Consider the following 21,119-nt stretch of genomic DNA (forward strand, 5'->3'; position numbering starts at 1 on the left):
AAACGAATGCAGAGCAAGAACCCAGGAAGCTACAGGAATTTTGAACCTTAAAGAATTTGTGCAACTATGAGCGGCTGTGATTTTTCTGCAGCTGGTAGATCAGCTTTGGAGGGAGAAGTGACAAGCCTGGTCTGGTTTAAGGTGAAGAAAACGTCAGCCTGGAACACACAGGAGAGACTGTGTGATTATAATTATGTAGGATACTGAAAATCACGAGGCCAGAACCAGGGGCTTATCCATACCATTTCTGCCAGTGTTATTTATCAAATCCCTGGTGAGAAGACACTGCACTGCAATTAGTCTACTAATCTACAGAGAAGTGAGATTTATATTCTAATTATACTTTGCTATGCATATATTTATGCTTAACATAAATCCATATTTAATAATTGCATAATCTTCTTCCATTGTGTAGAATCAGTCATTATATGCAAATCCTGGTTATCTGAAAACAATGCAAAGTTATATAGCTCCCTTTTAAATTTTAGAATAGGCAGCCAAACCAAAGCAGAACCATATGAACTTGATAATTATTCTTGACCATGGTGGAATCCTAGGGGACTGATGGGGTAAGCAGCCATTGTTCCAGGACCCTGTCAAGCCTGGGCTGCAGCTGTTGGCTGTACCACCCATGACCCATGCCTTGCACTGCCTTCACAGCAAATAAACTACTTTCCAGGAAGCATCTCACTCCCCAGTTAACACACCACCCCTCTTCCCACTGCTGCTGCATTGTTGTCAGGCCGCTGAACATCCGGATCTACCAGGAAAATTGTTGTCTTTTCTCTTCGTCATGATTTCCAGCACCAATTTTGTAACATTTCAGGAAGTTAGGACTTCCTATGAGTAAAAATAAAAAATTTAGGGAATTATTTTGGTTCAGACATTCGGTCCTCTGGTTTAAGCCCTCAACTAGTTTTAGGAACAATCATTGCTTGTCTCTTGTTTGTGACTCTGAATCAGAGTATTCAGAGCTGATGTGTGATCACCTCCATAGCCCCTGGCTGGGACCCTGACCCTGTTCTGGCCTGGTGTCATCACAGCTTCCTTCGCTGGATGTGCCGATTGCAGTTCCTGCCCTTATATTCCTACCTGGATCTCAGTTCTCAGTGTAAATATTACAGGCCTTTGTCTTTAAAATACTTTGATATTTTAATACGTGTGATATCTTTAAAGTATTTTTAAAATATGACAAAAAGGATTGCATTGCTCATGGAAAGGCCTACTTAAATCTCCTGTAGCAAAAAGTGTGAGTGGCCCAGGTCCCAGCTGCTGTGCAAGTCACACATTGGCCACACATCACCAGCTGCTCCCAGCCCTCTCGACTGAGTATAACAGGGATGCTCATCAAGGCGGCTCCACTCCTGCCTGGTGTGGGATCCTCCTATAGCCAACTCTGCCTGGATGAGGACTACCTCTCAGCCTACTGGAGAATTCTTAGAGCTCTGCTATGTCCTGAAACATTTCCTACCACGTCTGCTGCTTTCTTCTCTCCTGCTCTGGGTCTATGGGCTGACCTGTGTCTCCCAAAATTCCTACATTGAAGCAACTTCAGAATGTGACCGTATTCAAAGAGAAGGTCTTTAAGCAGGTTCATGAGAATTCACTGAGGTCGTTAGGATGGGCTCCAATCCAATCAATATACCTGGTGCCCTCACAAATAAGGAGGTTAGGACACAGACACACAAGGACGGAGGGTGAACAAGTGAAGACAGAGAAGACCACTGCCTGCAAGCCAAGGACACAGGTCTCAGAAGAAACCAAACTTCTTGACATCGCACCTAGATCTTGGACTTCTTGCCTTCAGAACTGTTAGAAAATAAATGCCTGCTGTATAAGCTGCCCAGGATGTGGTATTTTGTGATAGCAGTCTGTGCAGCCATATAGACCGTCAGCGAGGATCACACCAGAATAGGGCATTTGAAGGCCCTCCCAGCCTCATCTGGGACCTTCCTTGTATAACAAGAACAAACAACTGGTTTTCCTTCTACTACACCCAAAACACTCAACACAAACACTTCTGTGATCACATGTGTACGTGTTTTCACCACGCCAAGCAATCATCCAGTGGACACCAGCAATTCCATTCAATTTAACACAGGTAAATACACAGGTAAGGGCTCAGTCCCACAAGACTCTTCCCATTTCAGATGCCAGTTCTGAGCCCCAGGTTGTGGCCTGTACTTCTGACCAACCAGCTATAAATTGGGGTTCCCGGCTGGGTGCAGTGGCTCACACCTGTAATCCCAGGACTTTGAGAGGCTGAGGCAGGTGGATCACGAGGTCAAGAGATCAAGACCATCCTGGCCAACGTGGTGAAACCCCATCTCTACTAAAAATACAAAAATTAGCTGGGCATGGTGGTGCATGCCTGTAGTCCCAACTACTCAGGAGGCTGAGGCAGGAGAATCGCTTGAACCGGGGAGGTGGAGGTTGCAGTGAGCCAAGATTGTGTCACTGCACTCCAGCCTGGTAACGGACTGAGACTCCATCTCAACAACAACAACAACAAAAAATTGGGGTGGTTCCCATGACCCTCTTCTTGGGTTCAATAATTTTTTAGGACAACTCCCAGAACTCAGGGAAACACTTGACTTACGTTTACCATTTACTATAAAGGGTACTAAAACACAGAGTGAGGAACGGCTAGCAAAGAGGCACATAAGGCAGGTCTGGGGCCAGGTGTGGAGCTTCCAGGCTCACCAGGCAGCCCTCACAGCTCCCCAGTGTGTTCAGCAATCTGGGAACTCTCTAAACCCCATAGTTCAGAGGTTTTTATGGAGTCTTCATTACACAGGCATGATCGCTTATAAACTCAACATCCAACTTTTCTTCCTCCTCCAAAGGTTAAGGGTTGGGGTTGAGAATTCCAAGCTCGTAATCATGGCTGGGTGACCGGCCCCCAGCCAGGAGTCACCAGGGCTTACCTTATTAGAACAAAACATGTCCCTATCACCCAGGAAATTCCAAGGCATTAGGAACGCTGCCTCAGATAGGAACTCTGTGTCAGAAACTAAGGGCAGAGATCAAATATATATACAGACCCACAGATCCACAAATAGACATAGATATAGATATATACACACACAATAAGAGATATATATCTTATTCTATCACAATAACACATACTCCCTTTCCTCTTGCTGGTGTTGCCCTCACAAATCTCTTGTATATCTAACCTCCCCTTGGTGTTCACTTCTCAGTGAATCCAAACTAACCCAGGCTTGCCAAAAGGAGACACAAGCCAAAACACACCTTTCATGCTTGAAACAATTTCGTAAGATGAAAAGAGAAGAGAATGCCCTAGGAGTTGCCCCTGCTTGAAATCCAGCCTGCACACCCCTCCTGTGGCATCTAAGAAGGCAACACATCTGACAAGGCACTGTGGCTCACGCCTGTAATCCCAGCACAGGCGGGCAGTTCATAAGGAGCTCGAGGCCATCTTGGCCAACATGGTGAAACCCCGTCTCTACTAAAAATACAAAAATTAGCTGGGTGTGGTGGTGCGTGCCTGTAATCCCAGCTACTCAGGAGGCTGAGGCAGGATAATCGCTTAAACCCGGGAGGCGGAGGTTGCTGTGAGCCGAGGTCGCGCCACTGCACTCCAGCCTGGCGACAGAGCGAGACTCTGTTTCTAAAAACAAAAAGAAGGCAACACATCTTACTTCTCCAGAATCGCCAGAGGCATAAAACATGTTTCTTCCTATCATCTGTCCCACTCAAAAAAGAAGTTCATGGGACATACACCAGGGCCCCGGATTCTCAGGCTTAATGCTAAACCTTATCTTTCTACGATTCAAATGGGATGTAAAATTGTGTTTGTGATCTTTATTTTTATTAGAACAAGAAGGTAATTCTTTTTCTTTATAGAATAATTTTCAATTGAGAAGTAAACAGAGGCAGTTGTCAAATCTATGTTGCCACAGGGTATTCAAAAATGGCTTCCACAATCACGCAGCAGTGCTTAGCCCAGTTACAGCTTCTTAGATCACACGCCAATTCTGCATAAAGTGGCTCATTTATCAGACACAGATTTCCTGCTTGTAAATGCTTCCCATGAGAGTTAGGTCATGGACTATAAGGTTTGGGTATTTTTTTCTTTCTTTTTTTTTTTTTTTTTGGCAAATTGCTAAATGAATCAGTAATTCTTACTGTCTGTGGTCAAAGTACTATAGAACAGGAGGAAGGAAGGAAAGGAAAACTTCTCCTGTGAGCCTATCACAAGCCAGCAACTCTGCTTGGAGATTGTAAATGATTGAGGACATAATCTCACATCTGAGTTGCTTAAAGTGGGAAGGATAAGGCACTTATATCGAGAATTGGATCATAATTGTATAAATAAGTGAATTATAGATCCACAGATAAAACGCCTGTGGGCGTACAGAAGAGAAATATAACTCTTTCAGCTGAGGAAATCAGGGGAGATTTCTGAAGGAGATACTACTTAATTCAGGCATTAAGATGAATAGAATTTAGATATTTTGAGATGGGGGTAAGGATGAGAAACAGAAAGAGGAAACACACAGAGGCCATTTATACAGCACCCTCGACGTAAGTGGCTCCATCTTAGAAAAAGACTGTCTTACATTTCATAAGGCACGTTGCCAGCAGGGATCAGATATTTTGCCTGATCAATAAAGATGCATCCAGCCAGATAAAGACATGACCAAGCACATTCTTCTACTATCAGTCCTAACCAGAGGACTCTCGCCCATAAAAAGAGCAAGACTTCAGCAGCTCAAAACGGCCTCTTAACAGACACTATCTTACTGTCCCTTGTGATAAGCACCCAGAATCTACCACTGAAGGCTCTGCCCACATCACTGACCCTTCCATGCACGACTCATGGTCTGCCCAGGCCAGACCAGGATATTCTTTTTGTCTACATCTCTCTCCCTGGACTGGTTCCTTAACCCTTTTTCTTTCCCCTTGATGTTAAATGTCACTTTGTTTGTTGTGGAATATTTAATCTATAGCATTTATCTACTGATTAAATATACTAGTATATATGGTTTGCAATCTTGATTGATGTGTGGAGTGGCTTGAGCCTGTGTGCCCGCGGCTCTGACTACGAGTGAATGGGAAGCACCACCGAGAATTGTCTCCTTGGGAATTCCATGCAGCCTGTGATTGAAGTAACGTCAATAAAAGCCTGACATTGTGGGAAGACACAAACCTGGGCCTCTTGTTATCTCTGACATTGCACTGCTCACAATAGGCAGAAAATCAACCTCTGTATTCAAGGAATGGCGAGGTCCGTATTAGATCGTATTCATCGTGTTTCTCAACAGAGATGACTGAGGCATTTGGAATGGGGCAGGCATTTTTTGTTTAGCACTGTACCATAGACTGCACAATTTTTAGCATGTCTATCCCCTGAACAGATAATATCAGTGGTATCCAAGAGTAATTTAGCAAATATGTCAAGTTGAAAACCACTAGAATCTAACTCAAATTGGAGCGTGGTGGAGGCTACTGAAACAGATTCCTGGCCCCACCCTCCAGTTTCTGATTTAGCAGGTCTGTATGGGGCCTGATCATTTACATTTCTAGCAAGTTCTCAGATGAGGAGGATGCCGCCGTCCTGGGAACAGTCCTGGGGCACCATTGTTTATGGAGTATAACATAGAGAAATGGAAAGTCATATTGGATTAATAAGATTGTGGAGGACCATGAATAGCAATGTAGTTACAGGGATAAGGAGTCTCTGAGGTCAAATGCCTAACTACATTTCTACCATTCCATTCAAGACTTGGAGAGAAACATAAAAGAGAAACATGGATGGCTTTAGAAATCTCTTAGGAGAGAAAAAAACTCTGGCTCTGTCTCTCTTTATTTACCCCCCAGAGCTGTGGAACAGCACTACTAGCAGAGTAATAACAAGGAGCACATGTTCACTTTCTTGATGAATCAAAGAAAGATGAGGAAGATAAGAAAACAAGACCAATGGGACGGGTATTTATTCTGGACCATAAGCTCCACGAATCAAGAACCTCACCTGCCTTGGCTCAGTACAACCTCCCACACAGAACACAATTCTGGGCACATATATGCCACAGAAAACATATTTGGCAAACGAATGAATGAATGAGAGCTGAAACAACATTGGAAGTGAAGAGTAGGCGATGGAGAAGGATGATGTAAAAGTTACAAACATCACTTCAGGCACAGAGTCACATGCAGGGTGAAGGGCAAAGCCTTTTTTTTTTTGGAATTTTTTTTTATTATACTTTAGGGTTTAGGGTACATGTGCACAATGTGCAGGTTTGTTACATATGTATCCATTGCCATGTTGTTTTGCTGCACCCACTAACTCGTCATTTAGCATTAGGTATATCTCCTAATGCTGTCCCTTCCCCCTCCCCCCTCCCCACAACAGTCCCCGGAGTGTGATGCTCCCCTTCCTGTGTCCATGAGTTCTCATTGTTCACTTCCCACCTAGCCTTTTACTGAAACTCCTTAGTGGAGTCTGGAAGGGAGATGTGAAAGACCCATGGTCAGTTTACACAGAGAATATCAAATATAACTATTAGATTTCAGACTGAAGTTTCTAGAAAAAAATGGCCATATTATTGACACACACACATCTGGGAAAGAGAAGCATATTTTTGTGAGGAAGGAAGAGTGGGTGTGTGGAAAAACACATTCACGTTAGACATAAATGGTTTTACATGCCTGCATGGTTTTTGATTAAAAATGCAAGAGGAAATTTTAGAGCAGTGACCAGACTCTGGAAAAATAAAATTTGGATATGATCCCGTGAAAGAGACCAAGACCATGAGAAGGACATTTGACATGTTTGACTCAAAAATCATATTGGCAAGAATTTGTTAACAGCCATTGAGATTTTAATAAAATCACTATATATGTATAAGAAGTCACTACGCAAATGCAAAATATAAGCTACAACACCATTGTTCATGCATGAAATCTGGGTCCCTAATAAAGCCCTGAACCTCTCCCATGCACTCCCTCATCTCCCCATCTGTAGGCTGGATCCACTGGGGGTCCACAGTGGTGAGAGGAGATGTGCGATGAAGAAATTTGGGTTCTTACCAACCTTATGCATCCTTGTCCTATGGCATAGTAGTAAGACCAATTTCTCCACACGTGCATAATAACTAGAAACATAAGCTATGGATTAAAAAGTGCCTCAAGGTGTTTTAAAAAGTGGCATTCTTGATTGTGCTCAAAGAGCTAATTTTGCTTCTCTATGTGGATGATTTTTAAAATGTGCCAAACTCTATGCAAAGCCTGCATTATAGAGATTTGGAAAGGTAAATCCAGACACCTTGGATATGTGGGCAAATAATAGACTAGACAGCTGGCAATCTGATATTCAATAAGATGAATGGAAAAAACTCATTGGTTTTTTTTTTTTTTTTTTTTGCATTGTAGAAACAGTTGCTAGCTATCTAGAAATTGACATCTTATGTTAATTTGCAAAACAAATATGCAAAAAATAACATGGGCAGTAATTGAAATATCTGTAATATGTGAGCAACTACACTCTGCCAGGCACTGGGATCCAGCCACTTGGATGAGAGCCAGGCCCTGCTCTCATAGAGCCCGCTGTGTGTTCTGGATCCAATGAAGCAAATGTTCAATGCCCTGATACACTCTGTGACATCTGCTGGGATGGGAGCAGCTCCAGGCGCTGTGGGACCAACCTGGGAGGCAGCGAAGCCTTCTCTGAAGAAGTGCTCTAGGTTCAGAGCTCAGACAGAAACTGGGATCTAAGTGATGAATGGGGATTATCCACACAGAAAGAGCTGCAAGAATTGGGACTAGAACATACAAAGTTCTAGATAGGGGATGGCAGAAGAGGCTTGAGGAGCTGAATGAGCCTAGGTACAATGGCAAGTGCTGGTGTGAGAGGTGGGCTGGGTGTGAAATGGGAAGGGTGAAGTCTGGTTATGTCAACAATCATTCTGGAAAGATTAAAGATCAACAAGGACTACTCTCTTGAAAAGAAGTTTGGAAACTAAGCATTATTACCAGATTTATTTATTTATTTATTATTATTATTATTATTATTATTTTGCAGAACCAAGAACAGTACATTTAGGATTATCTTCTTTAGAGAGAGACGAATGGATCTAAGGGAGGACAAGACTGAAGATAATGTGATCAGTTTAGGGGCAGTTGCAATAAACCAGATGCAAAATTATGGTGGCCACAACCAAGTCATGACAGTGGGGACTGAGGGTCCCCGTATAATAAAGATGCTTAGGAAGAGGCTCCCTTTACTTATTTGCTCACTGAGCAAATATTATTGATCACCTACTTTGTGCAAGTCATTGTTCTAGAAGCCAGGGAATGGCACTAAACTAAGCAAAGAAAGCTCTTACTCATGTAAACCTACAGTCTACTGGGAGGGGATAGACAATAAAAAATCAAGGAAATAAAGAATTTGCTTCAAGGTTATAAGTGCAATGAAAAAGAAGGAAGCGGGTGAGTGGAGACAGTGAGAGGGCTGGGTTGATGTAGGTCAGTAGTACAAGCCTCACTGATTAGGCAACATTTGAGTGGAGAGCTGACAGGTGCGAATGGTGATCCATGCAGAATCTGGGTCAACAAGTACAAAGACTCCAAGGCAGGAGCAGGCTAGAGGTATTTAAAGAAAATATTCTTATGTTGAAGCCCAATTCCCAATGTGATGGTACTAGGAGGTGGGGTCTCTGGGAGGTGATTACCTGGTGTGGGTAGAATCCTCATCAATGGGATTCATGCTTTTATAAAAGAGACCACAGAATGCTCCCTTGCCCTTTCCATCCTGTGAGTACCTAGTGAGAAGCTGCCATCGATGAACCGGAAAGCAGACCCTCACCAGACATCAAACTTGCCAGACCCCCAGCCTTGGACTTCCCAGGCTGCAGGTCTTTGAGATCGTGAATTGCTATTGTTTAAGCCACTGGGCCTGTGGCATTTTGTTACGTCAGCCCTAGCAAACCAATACAGGTACCATCTCTAGAATTTGCAGAGGCGAAGAGTAACCTGCACGGGAGACTGAGAAGGAAGGATCAGTGAAGCAGATGAAAAACCAAGGAGAGAAAGTCAACTGAAGAAAACAGAGTGAAAGAAGTCGGTGGAAAAGGGAGAAATAATGGAGTCAATGATGCTTGCAGATGAATATGACAAGGACTAAAAATGTACCCTCTGAGCCTGCCAACAAGGAGATCGTTGCTACAGGCAGGTTTGGTGGAATCGCTGGGGAAAAGCCTGGTAGGGGTATTTTCAAGAGACAATGGAAGACAGAAGGTCGAACTCATGAGGGCAGACCCCTTCTGAGGCGTGTTGGTTATGAGGGAAACTGAAATAAAGGGGAGGTGGTTTGGTTTTCTTTTCTTTCTACTTTGGGAAACATTAAAATTCTTTTCCCCTTCTGTGGATATGATTCTGTTCTGTGGGTCATGAAAGACTGAAAACATAATGATCTTGAGAAGGTCAGAGGCATTCACTCCAGCGGGGCAGTTTTCACACTGTTTGCAAATGCTGCTTTATGAAGCAGTGTTTAGGTATGTCCAGTTTTAGAAATTCTCTGTGTATTGAAAAGGCTCAGAAAAAAACCCAGAAAATATATTCTGTTCTGTCCATTCTTGCACTCAGTAAGTGATTTCTCTGATCTTATAAATGGCATATCTACATCTTCCCTGTAGAACATTTTACTTCTGTGTGTACTATGGTGGCACTGTCAGAGGCAGCGATCATCTACAGACTGTTTTCCAGCTGCACTTGTACACTAAGCAGCAGTCCGGGCTGCTGACAGATTGTGCCTTTTTCCTATGAAAATTACCAGTCATTTCTTCTTCTTTCTCATAGACTGTTGTGAGCACAATAAATCAGAAAACTCTAGGTTTATACCAGCTACGGCAATACTGTCTAAAACTTGATAGATCGGAGACCTGAGCTGTAGCATTCATTCAGCTAACTAAAATGTTTGCTTTTTTTCAGTTTCAATTTAATCAAAACTTGACGGTGAAGAGACAGAAATGACAGATTTCATGTTCTGCCATTAATCCTTATTAGACATCTGGCTTATGAGAAGGGAACAGCTCTAAGAAGTAATATTGTGTGGCGCAAGAAATTGACACTGAGGAAGTGACACTACAAAATCAGGAGACAATTTTTTAATTATAAAGAGCAGAACCCATTATTCATTCCTTCCTTCCCCCTTCCCTAAAATATACAAAAATACTGGGTTAAAATAAATATATATGTGCATGTATAAATACACACAGGTATATGTAAGTATATTACATATATATCATATATACATAGGTGCATATTTGTATGTATGTATCTGTACCTACAAATACACACATATACCTGAATATATATGTATACACTGTATATATACCTGTGTGTGTGTATATATATATATATATATATGCATATATATACACACACACACTCATGCATGTGCACCTTATTAGTTCTAGTTCTCTGGAGAACTCTGACTCATACATGGTCTCTGTGCTAAGAATAGAGATAGAAATATTATGAAGTTCATTAGGGCAGGAAAAAAAATTCTTTCTCACTGTTCCTTTGCTCAAGCTTTTCTTTCTTCCCTGAATCCCCTCCTCCTTCTGCACATCCCCAGCACTTAGAACAGTACATGGAAGATGACAAGGATTCAATAAACATTTGCTACCCGAATGAATGAATGAATGATGAAGGAATCCTGATCCTCTTCTTTGCATAACACACATTTTAGTGAAAGATAATGGGCTCGCAAACAAGAGACTACACATCAAGGAATTCGTGTTGGCAATGCTGCAGGGGAAGGGCTTTGTGTGTTTCACCTGAGGATGTTGGGGAGAGCTCCGCAGGGGAGAGGAGAGGTACATCTGCAAAGAATGCAGGAAGGGTGCTCCGGACAGGTTGTGGAATCCCTGGAGCAAAGACACAGTAGACACAGCAGAAAGCAAGTACATTTCCCATTCTGGGAACTGCTGACCCTGGGACTACTAGAGAAATCAACCACACCTCTCCTCTGGCTTCTGGGGCTGCTGAGGTTTGTCCCATGACTTGCAGCAGTGTCACTCAATCCACATGGGCTTTGGTCCATATTCTCCCACTGTCCTCCCTCTGTGAGTGCCCACACTCTCCCCTTCTTTTCAATGGACACAAGTCCCTGGATGAGGACCCACCCTGATCTAGATGTGTTATCTGAACTTGATTACATCTGCAACTACTCCATTTCCAAATAACATCATATAAGTTCTCAGTAGACATAAATTTTTAACCCAGTACAGTACCTCATAGGATTATTTTCAGATTAAATGAGACAATATGTATAAAGTGTTTAGAGAGATGGCTGGCACGCACACACACACACACACACGCGTACATATAATCACACATTAGCAGAAAACAATGAATAAAAATATTGCTCAGTGCTCCTTAATAATGTAAATTTTTTCCTTTTAATACATTTCCAAAGGTGCTATCAAATTCCTGTTTCTCATTATCTTGTCTACATCAGTGCCCTTAGCTTATGTGTCTATCTTCAGCCTTTTTCCATTTTATTATAATTTAAAATATAATTGCCTGAAACATTCCTAAAGCTATGCTGTTATTCCTATAATTTACACTCACGGTGACGATCACTGATTATATAACAATGTCATTATTTAGCCACTTTACTACTCTGATAATATCTCTTAATTCAAATCATAATAGTAGCTAACATTTATTATGCATGTGGCAATACATGGCAGATTCCATTTGCAGGTATTTGCATGTATTATCTAACCAATTAACCTTCACGACCACTTACCTCGTAACCTTATTTGCAGAAATATGAGGTGCAGAAAGTGCCCTGGCTGGGGACAGACAGCTCTTAAGTATCAGAGTACAGATCAACCCGGAGACTGAACTCCAGAGTTAGACCCTTGATGCTAAACCTAAGTAGTGCTGCTTCTATCATGATGTTCTCATATCAGAAATCTGCTTTCCTCTGGCTCCATCGCTGCCCTCACACTATTGATTACAGCCAAAAAGTCCCTTTCTCTCTTCCTACCAAACTCATAAAATGTTGAAGAGAGCACGGTTTCAGATTCATGTCATCCTACCTCACCCCAGTGAATGCCCACAGCAACTCCCTTTTAATGAATGGTGCATCTTTCCATCTAGATATATTTTTTTCCTCTTTTTTCAATTATTCTCACAACACCTATGAAAGTTGTGACTATATAGCAGACAATTAAAATAATACTTCTCAGAAATATGAATTTGTGTTCATGAAATATTAAGCCATACATTCACTTCACACAGAATCCTTCAGGATTTAAATGCAATTAATTTGCAACCTTTTGTAATTTTATATCTGATTTGGAAATGGGCACCTTTAATTACCTAGCAGCTGTTACCTATTAATTGAAGGCATCATAACGCACTGAATGTATCTATGTGAAATTCTAACCTGCCCGGGAGGGCTACAGTCAGCATGTGCCTGCACTCTACATATTTAACCATATAAATCTCTGATGTAGGTATGTATGTGGAGTTGGAAAACTCACCCTTTTTGTCTAAAATCCAGAAGTCATTCTTTTGTACATCGTAGCTGCCCCGGCAAACATCTTATCTGAGCTACTTCTTCCTGCATCCTTCCCCTCCTGTGCTAAGTTAGAGGAAAGGATGAATCCACAGCTTCACATTCAGAGGGCGGTATGTTCCCATCCTATTGAGCAGTTAATGAAATGGGAGTGACGCTGATGAAGCTGCCACTTCCCTCTCTCTGTGAGGCTTGGTGCCACTCTGGAACAGGGAAGATGCAGACGGCACCATGTTGTCAATGCTTTTTCGCTGGGAATGTTGCCTCCCCATTTCTTCCTTAGGACAGGCTGATGTTTTATATTTGCTCTACAACCCGAAGTATCTAATATAGGAGACATTCGTAGTGGTTAAATCTGACTCTTTTGGGGAGAGTCTACATATATTCCATGTCAAATATACTCCTAATTTTGAGTTGGAGAAATAGTCATCCTCGCAGAGTACTTCACATACATCGCATCCAGTAATGTTCATTTAAAAATGCATATATGAATCCAGGCTTGGTCATGTTCCTAGTAGATTTGACGGATTCTAAAGGTGTCAGGGTTCTGATTTTAATTTCTGAGGTGTCAGCTTAAATCCGCTTATCGAGCGTTACATTTTCAAACTGCCAATTTATGTAGCTGGTTGTGAGAGGTCAGGGAGAGAGGATAAAGCTGCATCCAATAAAACGCCATCACCACCCCTGTAGAAACAGTGCCAGCCCAGATGGGTCACACTCATAAAAACAGCACTCAGTAAATGCTAGTTGTGAAAATTATAACAGGCTCCTTCTATCTTTATACCCTAGATACTAGGAGATAATTTTTTTTAAAATAAGCTTACTTGATAACCAACTACTGTAGAATTTTAACTTCTGAGACAATCTAGTAAATACAAGGAAACAGCTGGACTAAATAATCACAATTAAATGAGCAGTCTTATTTCACTTTTTTATGTATAAAACACTTAAGGCATATATGAAATTTGTTCTTTGACCTCAGCCTACACTTTTGGGAATGGGGTACATAGGGGAGAGAAAGCTTGGTCCTAATGATTTACCTACAAACTTCTAAATGAAGAGATGTCCAGCCTATCAATGAATACATCATCCAACGTATATTGATCATCGACATATTTTAGGCATCTATTTAGAGGGCTCTGAATGACATGCAGACAGTTGATATTTCCTGTAGATTATTCAGAAGAGGTAAAGCCATCAATACTTTACAAAATTGCACCAAAAATCAAAGTGACTTCAAGGTTTCTGTCCTGGAAGACCAGGGGAGTGATGGCAACATCAATGGAGAATCACAGAGGAAGTTTTGGTTTGGGAAGAAGATGAGGGTGGATATATTCAGCTTTGAACATGACAATTAATAAAGGCAACATCACCAGAAAAGTTAAGACTGGAACTCAGGAAAAAGGTCTGGATACAGATTTAGGATAATTAGAGTGGGTGAGGTGGATGCAATGGGGGAAAATGAGATCTTCCAGGGAAGATAGGTAGAAAGAGAGTTAGAATCAGGGTCTGAGATCAATAGAAGAGGTAACCAACCAAGGAAGCTGGTATAAGGATCTGAGGAGTAGGAGAAGAAAACAGAGGTATCCCAGTGCTACATTTTGATATTTTTCAATTTTCCTAATAGATTACTTAGAATTTTGTGATAAAATGGAGACATAAATAAAGTATGATATTATAGTTCTGTAAATATGCTTACAAGTTCTTTGTGTGACTGGACTGAAACAGGCCCTTAGTAAACATTTGGCATATTAAGTAGTAAATAAATAGCATTGCTTTTGAAAAAAAAAAAAAGGAAGAAGAACGGGGAGGGATTGATCAGGGAAAGAAGATGGAAAACCCCAAAGCATAAAGAATACTTCTCCTGGCCTTTGGACATTCCCTTGACAGCAGGCAGAGAGCTCCACTAGAAAGAAGGAAGAAAGAATTTCAAATGGCAAGGAATGTAAATCAACCTGTGAAGATAAAAGTTTCTCTAACTATATCACATAAATCAGTTTGCAGTACGATGTTGTCTATAAAAACATGGTCTCTCAACTCAGGAAGCCCTGAGGTAGCAGTTTCTTCTTCAAAGACTCCATTGCTTCACCCACCAAGTGGGGTGCCTGTCCTACCTACTTTCAATAGCATATGTACCTACGACATATGTTATTGAAAGGAGTAAGTCAAGGCATGTAAAGCTCAGAGAGTACAGAACATACCTGCAAGGCACCAGATAATAACATCAGCAATTACTTTTAATGGAAACACATTGTGGACTAATTAGTATGAAGCAATATTTGGGAGTGGCAATTCCAATAGGGGAATTCACATTCCTTCTTAAATTTTCCCTATGTACTTCCTCTCTGATTTTTAAGTCACCCACTCACTCTATTTCTCTATCTCTCTCTCCTTCAGACTTCCCTTTTCTTTCATGTGGTGTAACTCAAATAGAGTTGAATTAACAGCCTGAAAAGAAAATTTAGGACAGTTTTCTTTTTAGAGGGAAAAAGAGTTGTTGAACACATTTTAGATTGATGCAGCATATTAAAATGACAAATTGCACACTGAAATATCACCAACTCCCAGAAGAGAACAATAAAAACATCGAAGACGCTAAATTTACACTGACAAAAAAATACAACATTTATAAAGCAAAAAAAAATCCTAAATTACTTTTAAATGACATACTATAAACCTTAACGTAAAAAAAACCACAGACATGTTGTCCTTTGAAAAAGTATATTTGATTCCTTATACTCAGCCAGCCAATAAAAGTACTTGGAAATAAGAGATAAAATTATTCATACAAATACACAATCTGCAAGTTTAAACAGTAATTTAAATGGAAACTTTTTTCTTATGGCAATTTTTTTTTACTTTCTCAATTGCATAAACAAGTGCATTTGACTATTTCAATAGCTTAAAGATAAATACAAATATCACCACTATGAAGTGAAAACTTTTTCTTATATGCATTTTTGGGAGAAGTAATACATATGCTAGAGACGTTATACTGTTTCTAAAGAGATTACTTTCATTTGCAATCCAAATTTCTTAAATTGTAAGAAATTCATATTTTTCCCCTAGCACAGTGAGGTACATGAGTACTCACAAGGGTATTTCCAAGGTAGATGAGAAACTCAAGGGAAGTAATACATGTATATCCATTATTTTATACTTGGGTCAGCTCTAAGTACCAAATAAATATGCCCTATTACAGACTAAATGTTCCTTTCCCTCAAAAATCCTACGTAGAAGCCCTAACCCTCATGTGACGGTATTAGGAGTTATAGCCTTTGGGAGGGAATTAGGTTCGATGAGTTTATGAGATGAAGTCCCATGATAAGGTTAGTGCTCTTAAAAGAAGAGAAATCAGAGCTTCCTCTTCACCATGTGAGGACACAGCAAGAAGGTGGCTGTCAGCAAGCCGGGTACGTTGATCTTGGACTTCCCTGTCTTCAGAACTGTGAGAAATAAATGTCTGCTGTGTAAGCCGTATAGTCAATGATATTTTGATATAGCAGACTGAGCTGAACAGACACCCTCTAGAGCCAAATATTTTAATTTTTACATTGCAAGAATGCATTTGAAATTATAATAATTGTTACATATTCAGACTCTTTCACTGAGTTCTAGGAGTCAACTATTTCTTCATCATTTGATGCTGAAGATGACCTTCACTATAGTCCATCACTTTTGCTTCCATTAGTAATGGAAACTATTCACTAAAAGAGATGAAATTATATAGGTTGCCTTGCTGAGGATATTTCCCTCCAATATCTTCAGAAATTTTTGTGTTATTCCTCTCACAAGGCATTAACAATACAGCATATAGGAAGGGTGTATACAGTTTGCTGTGTACACAGAGAAAGCATGCAAAACACATTGTGTGTGTGCACGTGTATGTTTGTATGTGGGTGATTATTTTTGTCTGCTTCCTGTTGTTCCTATCACTTTGAGCACCATAACATGATCATTGCACCATGCAAAATGTGAGACTTTCCTATCCAGTCCTTTCTCTCCTTTGCCATTCAAAAAAGAAACACACAAAAAAGCAATTTTTTAAATAAAATAAAACACAACTAAAAGTTAATCATGTATTAATTCAAATAAAAAATTACTCTTTGCTTCTTTTGAATTGAAAAATCAGATCTGACTGCTTGCTTAGATTTTAGTGTCTCTATACCAATATTCATAATACAAACAAACTGCTATACATAATACACTTATCCATTTATTACACTTAAAAATACATATTAAGAAATCCTTGCCAGGCATCTGTGGTTATCAACAGATTTTAATTATGTAACAAATATTGACTCCCTATTGATAAGATTATATTATATTCCACAAAAATGGCATCCATATATACATGTGAAATAATTTCTGGGAAGGCAAATTAAGGACAGATGTATTCTAGAAACTATAGGAAGTTTCAGGATGGAAAGTTCTTCATGTTCTAAGAATAAGGACAAAGGAGCAGTGAGTCCATGCCAAACCATTACTGAAACTCTTGAATCATATTTGATCCTTCTTTGTAGTTCTTATTTTTTATATCTTTTTTTCTATAGGTCCCATTTAAAAATATACAGTATTTGCCTTGGTCCATTTGTTCTCCCATACTTGCATGTTCACTTCTTTGCTTTACTTTCAGTTCATCTTCCACACCCTCACTGTTAGCCAAGGGCCATGGTTCTTTCATTGATTAGTGTCAAAACCAGGAGGAGAATAACCACAGGTTCATACCACATCTGCCATTCCCTAGATTAGAAGTTCTCAGCTCTCTCTGTACACCATAGTCTCCTAGGCACCATTAAAAACCATCCTGGTGCCACATAAGACTGATTACATCAGCATCTTTATGGGCAGGTCCTAGACATGGAAATTAAAAAATAAAATCTTCCCAAGTGATTCTGTTATACATCCAGGATTCAGAATGGCTGCTAGAGGTGATCCCAGCTGAAGCCAAGCCCTTCCAGTGGGCAGCTGAACTCATCACAGTATGCATGTACACAGGCTTGCTCCATCAATTGCCTTCTCTTACTCTAGTGTCACCAGATTTTCTCTCTCGCATGAATTATTTTTATTTTATTTTTAATTTTACTTCAAGTTCTGAGATACATGTGCAGAAAGTGCAGGTTTATTACATAGTTATACATATGTCATAGTGGTTTGCTGCACCTATCAACCCATCATCTAGATTTTAAGCCCCATGTACATTAGGTGTTTGTCCTGATGCTCTCCCTCCCATTATCCCCCATCCCCCGTCAGGCCCTGGTGTGTGATGTTCCCCTCCCTGTGTCCTTGTGTTGTCATTGTTCAACTCCCACTTATGAGTGACAACATGTGGTGTTTGGTTTTCTGTTCCTGTGTTAGTTTGCTGAGAATGATGGTTTCCAGCTTTATACATGTCCCTGCAAAGGACATGAACTCATTCTATTTTCTGGCAGCATAGTATTCCATGGTGTATACGTATCACATTTAATATCCAGAATCTACAAGGAACTTAAACAAATTTACAATAAAAAACAACCCCATCAACAAATGGGTGAGGGATATGAACAGATACTTCTCAAAAGAAGACATTTATGTGGCCTACAAAGCTCATCATCACTGGTCATTAGAGAAATGCAAATGAATTATTTTTATCAGCACATACACTTGCTGTTAATTCTCCCATCATTAAAAAAAGCTCTTAATGTCTGTTCCCTCTTCAGCAGTCTTCCCATTTCTCTCCTCTTTACAGAAATCTCCTTTAAAGAGCTCTTTATACTTTCTGTGTCCATTCCTGTTTTCCTACTCTGTTCAGAACCTAATCCATTAAAATTCTTGCTCCCAACAAGTCAAGAAAACTAATCATCTCCATACTCCTAAATGCAACGGTCAGTTCTCAGGCTTCCTCCTGCTTGATCAATAAAAATTTCTCCTCCTTGAAAACTTCTCATCTTGGCTCCCAAGAAAGCACCCTCCCTCATTTTCATCCTTTCTTCCTGGTCATTCCTTGTGGTTGGACCTCATTTCACTGAATTCTTAATATTGGAATTCCTCAGGACTCAGTTCTTAGACTTCTTATCGTTTTACCTAAACTCTTCCTCTACATCACTTAAACCACTTTTGGGGTTTTCGGTATCATCTATATGCTCATGAGTTTTGAATTTACGTCTCCAGCCAGGATGCCACCCCATCTCGTTCACAACTCCTAGATGCACTCCTACTGTGGCTAATGGCATTTCATTCTTTAGTTGTTGAGGCCCCAAAAGCTTGATGTTATCCTGGAATTCTCACTCCCTGTAGTAGGGTGTATTTTGGCGGTCCCAATTTCACCCTCTGGAGTTACACCTGTGACTATGCAAGATATCTGGAGAAAGGGATGCATGGTTACTAAGGGATGTATGGTTACTAGTGAGCTGCCTCTGGAATAGGAGGCAAACCTGCATAGCCCAGGAGAGCCCAGTGTCATCACATAGGCCCCTAAAGGTGCAAGAGGGAGGCAGAAGATTCAGTCAGATACAAGGATGGACAAAGAAACAGGCAAACTGAAGCATGAGAAGGAGCACTGTCCCTGCCCCATATCCATCACTGTTGATGTTGGAGACGGAGGAGGGGGCTCTGATCCAAGGAAGGCAGGTGGCCTCTGGAAGCTAGAATTGTTGAACCAGTGCTGCTGACACCTTGTTTTCATCTCACTGAAGCCCATACCTCACCTCTGACCTACAGAACTGTAAGATAATACTTATGCTGTTTGCCACTATTAAATTCGTGATAATTTGTTTTGGTAACAATAGAAAATCAATACACTCCCTATAGCCAGGTAATCAGCATTTCCTGTCAGATCTATCCTAAAAATAAATCCTAAAATTGACTATTTCTCACCACACCCTTGCTCCACTTGGGTCCAAGCCACCATCATCTCTCGCCTAGCTTGCCACTAGAAACTAGGTTGCATAGTTTCACACCTACAACATCTGCTTAGAAAGCATTAATTCAGATTGTATGACATGAGTGTTTGGGGAAACGTAACTTATGTAATAACTACTTCTTGGCTTTTTAATTAGTAATTTACTACTATGAATTTTCTTTTAACCCTAACCTAAACATAATGGTGCACTGTAGGTATTTGGTACAAGAAATTTTAAAACATTTCCAATACATTAAAAGAAGTGTTTTTGAGACAGGGTCTTGCTCTGTTGCACAGATTGGAGTGCATGTCACCATCATGGCTCACTATAGTCTTAACCCCCAGGCTCAAACAATCCTCTCACCTCAGCTCCTTGAGTAGCTGGGCATGCACCACTAGGTCCAGCTAATTTTAAAAAATATTTTGTAGAGATGGGGTCTTGCTATGTTGCCCAGGCTTGTCTCAAACTCCTGGCCTCAGGAGAGTCTTCCACCTACGCCTCCCAAAGTGTTGGGATTACAGGTATGAGCCATCACACCTGGCACCAATTATTTTTTGAGTTTTGTTACTTTTAAATCAAAATAGGGCTTAAATTTTAAGATCTGCTTTCTCATTTAAGTTTGTTGTAACAACTACTATGTGTTGAACAAGAACTGATCACTTTACTCTTTTTTGCTCAATGCTGCTGGAAGGTATGAGATGGGCAGGAGGGAGCAATGACCCTAATGGAAATTGTCCCTACCTTCAATGTGCTCACAGACTCACAGAGGAGATGGCCATTAAACGAACAGCCATAGGTGAGAAGAGAATAATAAAATGAAAGGTCAGAGTGCTCCGGACAGCTTTCCAGAAAATATGATACGATGGCTGAATTTCAATTCCTTTATGGATAAAGTATGTGGATCACACCAAATGTTTTTAGGTACTTTCCAGCTCAAAGATTCACTGTTACTAGCATTGCAGTTTAAGACAAAAAAAAAAAAATCAGAAATTCTCAGAGTATTACAGTTTAACTAGAAAAAGCCCACACAAAACCACGAAAAAAACGACTTGAGTCTTCTTACCATGTATAACTATTATTGTATATAATGTGCTATAGGTTTTCTTAGCTATAGATCCACAATCCTCATTTGAAAGCCTTCAAAGCACATATGTTATTGAATTTATTATTTTTCCAAACTGAACAGGTTATAAACCATAAATAGGTTAGTGAAAGTTTTGCCACTAAATAAGCTATCAAAAGCTTCAGAGCTTTTTGGATTTTTGGATTCAAATTGTGAATAATGAATTGTGAAGATGCTCATTTTAGATTCATTCAAAAACTGATTTGAGAACCAGTCAAGGTAAACTGATTTATATCGGTTTCTTTGAAGCCTTGTACAATTACAACAATTACATCCAGAGCTGGAACATTTATCTCACATTTGAACTGGGAAAGTGGGTTCTATATAGGAAAACAGAAAAATTCACATACAAGAATATATAAAAAGCGAAAAAATTTAACAGTCTTGCGAAGACAATTGAGATTTGCATTGGGTAATCTTAGAAAAATGTGATACCACAAGCCAAACAACTTTAAGGGAGAAAGAAATTGACTCCTGAGAGTCGGGGAAAGTGACATTACTGCTGCATCTATCAAAGCATGAGCTAAGGATTAACAAATTCCACATTCCCAAATCA

At 40.3% G+C, this 21,119-nt stretch overlaps 1 protein-coding gene across 3 annotated transcripts in view; it reads right to left on the minus strand.

Moving 5' to 3' along the window:
- The window catches only part of MYO16 (myosin XVI), a 706,512-nt gene that overhangs the window by 518,866 nt on the left and 166,527 nt on the right, over positions 1–21,119 (minus strand). The gene's annotated exons all lie outside the window — the stretch shown is intronic.

Source organism: Symphalangus syndactylus, chromosome 15 (assembly GCF_028878055.3).
Source record: "Symphalangus syndactylus isolate Jambi chromosome 15, NHGRI_mSymSyn1-v2.1_pri, whole genome shotgun sequence".
In the NCBI taxonomy this organism is placed as follows: Eukaryota; Metazoa; Chordata; class Mammalia; order Primates; family Hylobatidae; genus Symphalangus; species Symphalangus syndactylus.